The sequence below is a fragment of the Melanerpes formicivorus genome, unplaced genomic scaffold (assembly GCF_026170545.1).
Source record: "Melanerpes formicivorus ecotype bairdi unplaced genomic scaffold, bMelFor1.0.p_v2 SCAF_13, whole genome shotgun sequence".
In the NCBI taxonomy this organism is placed as follows: domain Eukaryota; kingdom Metazoa; phylum Chordata; class Aves; order Piciformes; family Picidae; genus Melanerpes; species Melanerpes formicivorus.
Genome location: NW_027142365.1, coordinates 4,210,198 through 4,220,688, shown reverse-complemented (window position 1 = coordinate 4,220,688; position 10,491 = coordinate 4,210,198). Strand labels below are relative to the sequence as shown.

Sequence of the window (10,491 nt, the reverse complement as noted above, 5' to 3'; positions counted from 1 at the left end):
CTTGTCATATTTTATTCCTTCTGAGACTGTTTCACCCACAGGTCTGCCATTGCTAACTCTTAACACGTGCTCTCCTTTCTCTGGGAAGCTCTGGATGACAGTCATGGGAACTCATTTTGTTGCATGCCATAGTCCATTCAAGACAGAGCTGTGATGGGTCAACTAGAAAGGCTAATTTATGTGAGTGGAACATCCTACTAACCCAGCAGTATTGTTTCCATGCCCAGAATTAGCTCAGTTGAGACTAGACTGAATGTCTCAGCCTTGGCAGCACTTTGCAGCATGTAGATATTTCCCAAGAGATATACCCATAGTCTTTCTGCTTTGGAGACAGATGCTGTCAGCTATCACAAGAACATGTTCTTGCTTTCTATCTACAATCAAGAGCAATGGCAGCATTGTACAGGTTTTCTGTCATTCCTCCTTCTTAGAGTCAGAATGTATTTAAAGCTACAATGTTTTTTGACTCAGTTGTTTTGGTTTCTGGTGGTGACAGAAAGTGTGGGAGAATTTCAGAATGGGAGAGATCTTCTCCAAGACTGATGTGTTGAAATCTTTGCTGAAGAAAAACCATGAAATGGAGCTGCTTTAAAATTCCTGAGGAGGTTGTCCCATAGGCAGATATCAGTGGAACACAGCAGTCTGTTCTAGGCTTTTGCATACCTTAGTTTGAGGACCACCGAACTGACAGAGCCGTGGGCGTAGAAACAGTTGTATCCAGATGATGAGTGAATCAACACAGCATAGCCTGGAGGTGACAAACATGGGATTACAGAAGCTTACCAAGAGAAAAAAAAAGGAAAAAAAGATGGCAATTATCAGTAAGAAGTACCACAATAGGGAAATCTGGATCACTGGAGACTGAGAAGTCAAACTGTGCTGGAAGGCTTCAGACCAACTTCACAAATAAGACCTGTTATACTTTCCAGGGAGACAGCTTCTTGTTCGACTCCTTGCTTCTAGCATTTCAGCATCAAGTTGTGTTTCTTGAGCCTCAACTTGCTTCCTGCCCTTCAGGCAAGAGCAAACTGACCTTAAGGGACTGGAAGGAGGCATTGCCTGGTGTGATTACTCTCTTCTACATACAGAAACCTCCCGTGGGAACTACCTAATGCTCATGAAATTAAACTGCAGTTTTCAAAAGTGCCCCACTTCTAACTGGGATGAAAAGTTTCCTGTGAAGCAGGGCTTCATAGTAGGTTATGCTCCATCAGGAATCAAGACAGACTCAGGAAAACACGGATGTTGGATCTAATGTGAGATTCATCTGATCAGCTGCATGTGTCTGAGCTTCTTGTCTCTCTTTCTTTTATAATCAGTGGACAGAAGCAAGCTGCCAGGGTCCTGAGAACACTAATGGGTTTTATCAGCCCAGACAAATCTCTCCTGAAGCCTCTGTGCACACCCTCAGCTCCTAGGCTCCATTTGAGTCCAGTCACAGCCTTGGCCTGAAGTTATGTTGTTGGAATGTGTGTCTTGTGCACAGCCAGACTTCTGTTTGGAAATGAACACCGTTGATCCAGACTCCGACATGCAGGCTGACGTCCCAGCTGACCTTGGTCCAGGCTGGCCTTGGACCTTCTTTGTCACCATGGACCTGCATGGCAATCACAGGAGTATGCCTGACTGGCTAAGTCTTATCCTAACTGTGACTTTCTGGCTTAATCTTGGGCTTACCACATCACCACAAACTTGCCTGGTGATTTGGGCATCTGGTTGAACCTTGGTGCCCCTCTGGATTTACTGCACTTTGGGACACTCTGAGGCAGGACTACAGTCCATGATGTCTTGGCTCTGCTGGCTGGTGTTTCACACTTAGCTCCTGGCTCCCTGCACAAAGGCATTATAGAGCTTGTGCTGCTGTGTAACAGCTGTCTACTACAACCTGGAGCAGCACCAACTCTTCACAAAGACTGCCAAAACCCCCTGAGGTGGTGAACAATTTTTCTTTCCTGGAGATGTGGCTTAATTAGCAGCCACGTTGAACAGCCCATAGCACCAAAGCCCTAAGACAACAATATCCACCACAGACAAAACCTCCTCTGTGGGGAGAGAGTGAGAGACCTTTATAACTGAAAGAAACAAAAATTCTCTTGTGCTGCTGGATAGCAGTGAGAAGAAAATCGAGGAAGAGGAGGATGTATTCATATATTCTCTCCTATGAAGCCCTTATGCCTATACTAAGAGATACTCACAAGCTTTTGTTGTTTAAGGCAAGTTTGACTCTACCAGTTGGCTAAAAGGGGAGTTTAATGTCTAGATATCCATTAACAGCTATTTTCCCCCTCTCTTGGTTTAACCAGGAGACATTAACAGAATGAACCCAGGGTGAGGAGCTGTGGATATGTTTCTATATTTGGCAAGAAGTGAGATTGAGAGGGGACTGTAATTCCTTTAGTCCAAGAAGCAGCTGTTTAGTCCTGCAAGAAGATGAATGAAGCTGGGATTGCTTAGAACTTAGAATGCAATGGAATGGAATGGAGTGGAATAGAATAGAATAGAATAGAATAGAATAGAATAGAATAGAATAGAATAGAATAGGATAGGATAGAATAGAATAGAATAGAATAGAATAGAAGAGAAGAGAATAGAAGAGAAGAGAAGAGAATAGAAGAGAATAGAATAGACTTAACCAGGTTGGAAAAGACCTTTGAGACCATCAAGTCCAACCTATCACCCAATACCATCTTAACGCCAGAAGAACTTATGGTCTCTAACTTCATGTTCTTTTTTCCTTCAAAGCCTGAGCTGGTGATGGAGCTGAGGAATGTTTGCAAAATCAGCCTAAACCATGGCACTACTATTTTCCATGATTAAGCCACAAAGCATTTAGAATTTAAGGTCAAAAAAGACCTTTGTCTCATCCTCCTGAAAGACAGTGCACCTGAAGAGCTTTTAGGTAGCATTTTGACACGCAAAGTAGTAGAAATAGTCAGTGAAAGCATTTACCTCTGTTTGGTGCCTTTTTTTTTTCTCACCCCAGCTGATTTAGTGCTCTGCCTTGCAGCTTGGCTCACAAAGAGCTGTGACAGCTCAGTGAGGGTGCAAGTGAAGTGGCATAAAGATGGAAGTGCAAAGTCAGGGACCGTGAACTGCCTTTGCTTCTGCAGAAAATGCCATATGGAACCACAACTTCTGCTTAGATGCAACTTTCACACTTCTGAAATACTGGCCATAGAGGAGGTTGCTGGATACCCAGAAGGTAACAAAGCATCTCCAAAAAAGGAAACCATTCCACACACACACACCCCTCCCCTACCTCATTCTTCCATTGTGCTTATTTGCAGGTATTTCCCTGTACTTACAGGGCATTCTTTGCATCTCGAGCATTCAAAGTCTCTTCATAAGCAGCCAGGGCAGAAAAAATTCTAAAGGCTCTGCAGCCCTTCACAAATTTCCTTTCCAAATGCTTTGATGCAGAAGCTGGAGAAAGAAGTGAAGTGTGAGCTAGTAGGATGCTCACAGCAAAGGGTGTGAGTTGGCAGCACAGCATTGTGGAGGGCTGTGAAATTAATGTGCTCTTCCATATTGGTGGGTAGCACAGAGTTACCAAAGAATTTATGTGACAAAGCTTGAGTCACTGCTGGCTTCCTAGCGTGTGCCAGCCGAGGAGGGGCAGAAAGCTTCTTTTTGATCAGCTTTTCAGAGTTTGCAATGGAAGTATAATAGCCATTAAAATCTGGGGAGAATTAGGGGTATTTCTTTCATCCAGGTTATTTGTGCATTGTCCTGACCCCACCAGTGCTTTCTAGCCTGCTGTGCTGTGTCCATTCCACTGCCTTTCCATTTCAGACATTCACAAGTGCAGTAATTAATGGATTCCTTCTGCTTGCCCAGTTAGCAGGACACACATGCATGCTTCCTGTTTAAAACTGCAGCACTAAGTCCTATGCTTCAGAACACAGCTCCTTTAAAAATAGCAGCCTGTGTTTGGGAGCACTGCCAGCCTGTCCCCGCCATGGGACACTCATCATTGCATCTCCCTCTTGTGTCATCACCAGGCTTTGGACCTTGAAGGCGGAGCCAGATGCTCAAACTCCTAACTGAAATCCAGCAGCTGCAGGACCCTCCTGGTGAGTGCTTTGGTCTGTTTTCAGAAAGATTGCTTTCAGGACTCTAAGTCTGTCCTTCTTTGCCCAGCAGTAACTCGAGGTAAATTCTGAGTAACAGGAGTTGCAAATACTGAAGTAGTTGGTGCAGCAGCAGATCCAAGCATCACGATTCCTTTCCAGCTCAAGGGTTTTACCATTGCTGCTGATTTATTACAGATAATATTTCACAGCTGTGGTGACAGACAGTAGCACACAATAAAACTCAGCAGACAAATTACACCTCATTGAAAACCGAGGTCACTTGGACAGAAAAATTTGGGTAAAGGGAAGAGTTGGATTCAGGTGATTCCTCTACTCATGCAGGTGCTCTAAAGTAATTTGTCTAACACATTAGCATAGTGTAAAGCAGTGCTTCTGGGTAATAACCTCCTGGGAGTGTTACACAAAGCTGAGCATGATATGGCAGGTAAGCAGGGAGCTCTCTGCCACTCAGCTAGTGCCTTTGGTTTTGGGATACCTGTGGTTGTGATTTCAAAGCTGCATTGCCTCAGAGAAACAAAGTCCTAGCAGGCATCTCTGTCCAGAAGTGAAACAGATTCCCTGGCCTGGGGGACAACCAGTGCAGAACATTCCACATCTATTGTATTTAACAGGTGACCCACAGTCAAAGAGCCTGCTGGGCAGAGATGCTGGCCTGTTAATAACTGATCTGTCCAGGAGATCCTTGTTGGCTCAGGCCTCAGCTGTGCCCAGAAGCAAACTCTCCATTGTCAGAAGGGAACATTGTATTTCAGAAATTGTCCTTGGCATGCTTTAATATCTCAGTGCAGGAGAAATTAGAGAGAGTAAAGATGCAGCACTGAAGGTCAGTTCATTGCATTGGCTTCAGCAGGAGTAAAGTCAGGATGCTTTCATCTGAACATCAGGAAAGAGCCTAAAGACAAGGGATGAGTCCTCTGAGAAACTGAAGCAAAGCAGGGAGCATTCAGAGTGGCTCAGGCATGCAGCTCTGTCCCAGGTGTTGCTTGGATTGTCTAATAAGCCAACCACTGTGCACTGCTTGGGCTGGAAACCTTAACAGACCTTGAAGGCAGTGGATGGTTTGTTTTTTTCCCCTCAATATTTAATGCAAATCCTAGAAACAATCCAAGGAAATAGTCTTTTGCCTCCCTTTGCCGTGTGAGATTCAGACATCTGTCCCTAGTGGTCCTCTGGGCTTTGAACCCTATTTTTGTGGCAGTACTTACCTACAGCCAGAAGTGCCTGAATCAAGAGAAGTGTTTCTGATGTGTTCTCTTCAGCATTTCCCACTGGGCAGTGACTGGTGTCCAAGTCAGGATGGGAAGTTTGAATAATCTGAGTGTCCCAACACCTGTCTCACACTTGGCTCTGTCCCCTTTGCCACTAAACTACGCTGTGTACAAGTGGGCTGATCTTTTAAATGAAATAATCTTCCCAGTCCTATGGATTAAAAAAAAACAACAGGTGGTATCCTTCTAGTTCCTTTCATAGCTTCCTAACAATCCTTCAGCTCTAAATTGAGGCAGATTAAGTTTCCATGTTAGTTTATACTTGCTAAACCCCAAATCTTACAGTCAGCTCCAAATGCTCAGTTTAAAACTCTAATCAAGGCTGACATTTTCACAAGACACTTCACACAACATTCTTGGAAGGGTGCTCCTCAATCCAGTGGATTATTGAATTAATTGTCAATAGCAATGCCATTGCTGTATGTAGATGGGAAAAGGAAAGCAGAACAGCTCACTGGCTTGGAATTGAGACAGTCCCTTCAGGATATTAATGTCACCAAGGCCATAAAGGATTATAGGGTTCATTAAAAATAGAAACAAAGTCAATGCTGTATTTAAAAAGACAAAGAAGGTCAGCCATAACTTGATCAGGGCAATTCAGGGAAAGGGAGCACAAAGAGAATTGTAGCAGTTCATGAAGAATGAATACATGACCTTAAATGAATCATGTCTTCTCCTGTTTCTGCCCCAGTCCAACAGTCATCACTCCTTTCCCTTCCCTGAAATTCCTGTCAAAAGATGTCAGGGAGTAACCCATGCTCTCTAGCCTGCTCACAAGCAGCTTATTGCCAGAACACAATTTGTGACATTGAAGAATCAGCTTGTTTGAACAGGTTGTGGCAGGTTTCTGTGTCCTCCTTGGAAGGGGACAACTCTCCAGATGACTTACCCTTGCTTGCAAAGAGCCACGTTTACAAATCTGAGAGGAGCAATTAGCAGTAAATACTCTCAGTCGGTAATGAGCTTTTATGCTCCTAAGAACTAGGTTTAATTGAAGAACAAGCAGTTGCTTTGTCCTCCAAGCCACTGGAGCCTTGGAGCCTGCTGAAGAGGGAGGAGGTTTATGTGACGTTTTATGTCAGTGTTTGTGTAAGGTCTCCTGTCAGCCCAGTTGACTTGGCTAATGCTACTCATGAGGGGGTTTTGTTGTTGGGATTGTTTCACAATATTCATTAAAAATGAGCTGTTCCAACCCTTCCTATAGTTAGTAATACTGCTATGGACATCACAGTATCACAGTATCAGAGTATCGCTAAGGTTGGAAGAGACCTTGAGGATCATCGAGTCCACCACAGTGAGGGGGGAAAACAGATCTATTCAGGCACCTTTAGATAACTCTCCTACCTACTGCAGCAGGGTTAGAAGGACCCCAGAGATATCAGCAGAATGTGTCTGTGGTGGCCTCCACACGTGCTGCAGCATCCAGAGGAGAACTAGAAACTACTAATGAGACCCTCACGGGTGCTGAGCTGTGCTGGGTGGAGGATTTGAATCAGCAGTGATCACAAGCCGTCAACACCAGACATGGGATTGTGCTCTGCTGAAGCAAATCCTTCTCTTGTTTTTGTGGAGAGCAAAAGCTTGCTCACAGCACCATCCTGAGCAGGTGCAGCTCCCCTTCTGCAGTGGTTTCCCTTACATTCAGGAGGGCAGGAATGCTATGTAGTTCACAGAGCTGGCAATTCTTAGTCTTGTGGGACAGGCTGGGGTGACTGGAAATCAAAACTGACCATCATTCAAGCAGTATTATTGCAGCTTGTCTCCTGACAAATCTCCCTCCAGGGTACCAACAGGGTCCAACAGTGATAACACTGAGAGCAGCAGCTCGTTTATATATGACTGCCTCAGGCACTCTGGTTCTGCTTCTACCCAGAGAGCTTTCCTGTATTGTGAGTAAGTGTTTATGAAGTGTTTTTCTCTCTGCCATCCCAGACTTGTTCTCAATTCTCTTCCCCAACTCACTGAGGCAGGGAAGGAGTAAGCAAGTGGCTGTGTGGTGCTTAGCTGCCAGCTGAGGTTAAACTATGACACATAAAAAGCTGATACTTTAAGAGGGGGAAAAAAAGCACAACACAGGAATTTCTTGATCAAACCCTCTTAGTATCTCATTAGCCTCTATCAGAGTCATGTCTTCGGTAGGCCCTTTCCTCAATCTAATTCATTTGCTGGTGTTAGTTACCAATTGGAAAGGTTCTGATATGATTTGATCCCATATGTAAGCATTAGCAAAGCTGCAGCCCAAACCAGAATTCTGCAAATGAATATACAAATGTACCAGAAAATTCTCGCTTCCTACAGTCAGGAGGCAATTTTCTTGCACAGTCCATCACTCTTTCCTCACTCAGCTTCCTACTGACAAGCTAATGAAACTTCGGTGACACCATGAAGTCCACAATGAAGATACTAATCTGTACTCATGAGACTGGTGGTGTCCGTAAGTGTAGAGAGGTATGTGGTGCGATATCAGGATCACAGAATCACAGGATGTTAGGGTTTGGAAAGGACCTCCAAAGACCATTGAGTCCAACCCCTCTGCCAGGGCAGGACCATAGAATCTAGCACAGGTCATACAGGAACACATCCAGATGGGTATTGGAAGTCTCCAGAGAAGGAGACTCCACAACCTCTCTGGGCAGGCTGTTCCAGTGCTCTGTGAGCCTCACAGTGAAGAAGTTCCTCCTCATGTTGAGGTGGAACCTCCTGTGCTGTAGTTTACATCCATTACCCCTTGTTCTATCATAGGGTGCAAGTTAGCAGAGCCTATCCCCTCCCTTTTGACACCCAGACCTCAGATATTAATAAACATTTATAACATCCCCTCACAGTTCTCCTCTCCAGAATAAACAGCCCCGGGGGTCTCAGCCTCTCCTCATAGGGCAGTGCTCCAGCCCCTTCATCATCCTTGTAACTCTCCATTGGACTCTCAGTACCAGGGTACTGGGCATTACCAAAGAACCCAAAGGCATTTAGTCACCCCCCACAAAAATACACAAGAAGCCATAGGAAAAAAAAAATCTAATCAAAGAGCATGTGAAATTCTTGGTCATATGAAGTTCTTGGGGGAATGGAAAAAAAATAGAACTGGGTAGATTCAGATTGGATGTTAGGAAGAAGTTCTTCCCCATGAGGGTGGTGAGACACTGGCACAGGTTGCCCAGGGAGGTGGTGGAAGCCTCATCCCTGGTGGTTTTTAAGGCCAGGCTGGATGTGGCTGTGAGCAACCTGATTTAGGGTGAGGTGTCCCTGCCCATGGCAGGGGTGTTGGAACTGGGTGATCCTTGAGGTCCCTTCCAACCCCAACAATTCTATGATTCTATGATCTAACTATTGTGTGTGTGGTCTGTAGCATGAAGGATATAATCTTGTATTTAAGGCTCTTGTACTGGAGGCTCTTCTGTTTATTGAATTGCAGTGTTTCTGGCAGTGTTCAAAGGTAAGGATACTCATAATCCTCTCCCATAATCCATTGCTGACATCTGAAAATGAGGCTTTCAGCAAGCCCCCAAATCAAGACTGACCAATATCTTGGGTACTCGTTCACGAGGTACAAAGCTGCAGAAGAGATCCACATCACATGCTCCAACTCATGTTGAGCAGGAGCCATCATATGGATTTGTAGGTTCTCCAACCCTGTCAGAGTTGTTTTCCTGACTGTTCATCATTTTAAAAAGGGGATGTGGGAGACAGCTGGCTCCAATTCCACACCCACCCACAAAACTAGCATTTTGCTGCCTCAGTGTCAACAGCTGACAAGCCTCAATTGTGAAGTGCTTCAGGAATAGTTAAAAAGTGGAAACTGTTATGCCGAGAAAACCTTTCTTCCCCTGCAGGAATGATGCATAAGTCAAAGGTTAGAATGATTTTATTTCAGGGTGCATCTAGCTGTTGATGTGACTGTAATGTAAATCAGGCATTTAAAGCAATGTGCAGTAGATTTGTTAGTATGAAGAGTCCATGAAGAGCAGAGCAGACTGAGGGTGTGCACTTATTTTCAGTCATTTGAACTATGAATATTCAAGAGATCTTCAGCAAATATTTGCTCCTGGTTTAAAACAGAATTTGGCTTGTCCTGATATTCCCACCACGTTTGCTTTATGGCACAGTCCAGAAAAACAATGCATTTGTCAGAGCAATTCTTGGTCTGGGCTTTCTTTACAAGCATTCTTTACCTGGGTCTGAACACAAGAACTCGAAGTTCAGGAGGTGTTGGGAATCTGCTGTGCATTTTGGTTTCTTGCATAGCAAACAGCACTACTAGAACCACATTTCTTCAGGGAATAATTCTGTTTACAAATTTCAGATATGCTGTCTGCAAATACACTTGAGTACTAACCTAAATTGTTCTGTTCCCACAAGCACAGCAGATGATTTTATCTTCTTCTTTGACATTGGACTGCTCATTTAGCCCCTCATTTTCACAACTACACTGCATTACTTCACCAGCCTCTTGTAGGAGATAGAAGAGATGAATGGTTTATTACCCAGCATCTTCTCTAAGAGACAAGCTACAGAACATATTTCAGGTCAGTAATTCAGACTGTTCATCTTAAGGTCAATCAACTCAAATTCCAGTTTACTCCATGCAGAAAACTTGGTGTAAACTTCAGTGCAAGCTAGGTCTCCTGCTCCCCAAGCACTCCATGTTTCAAACAAAGCCTCATCACAGCTGATTTTGCCTCTGTACACCGTTGCCAATTTGGACAATAAATCAGCTTTGCTTACAATAAAAACCCCTAGATCTGGACTAAAAAAATAAGGAAAAGAAGTAGCCTGCTAGCATTAGGAGACTTCTCTACTTGCTAGCAAAATGGTTAGCAGGATTCTTTTGAAGATTTCAGTTGCCTAAGGGTATTTGAACAGCATTAGGACCAACACAGAATCACAGAATCACCAAGGTTGGAAGAGACCTCAAAGATCATTGAGTCCAATCTGTCAGCACAGACCTCATGACTAAACCATGGCACCAAGTGCCACTTCCAATCCCTTCTTGAACACCTCCAGGGATGGTGACTCCACCACCTCCCTGGGCAGCACATTCCAGTGGCTAACAACTCTCTCTGGGAAGAACTTTCTCCTCACCTCCAGCCTAAACTTCCTCTGGCACAGCTTGAAACTGTGTCCTCTTGTTC

The 10,491-nt window shown here is 44.3% G+C and overlaps 1 long non-coding RNA gene across 1 annotated transcript; it reads right to left on the bottom strand.

Annotated features, from left to right (window-relative positions):
- Positions 1-5,421, bottom strand: LOC137445024 (uncharacterized). The gene is made up of 3 exons (XR_010988311.1): positions 5,300-5,421; positions 3,306-3,423; positions 1-748 (listed from the first exon to the last, which is right to left on the bottom strand). It is a non-coding gene; the product is annotated as an uncharacterized lncRNA (long non-coding RNA).
- Between the last annotated feature and the right edge of the window lie 5,070 nt (positions 5,422-10,491).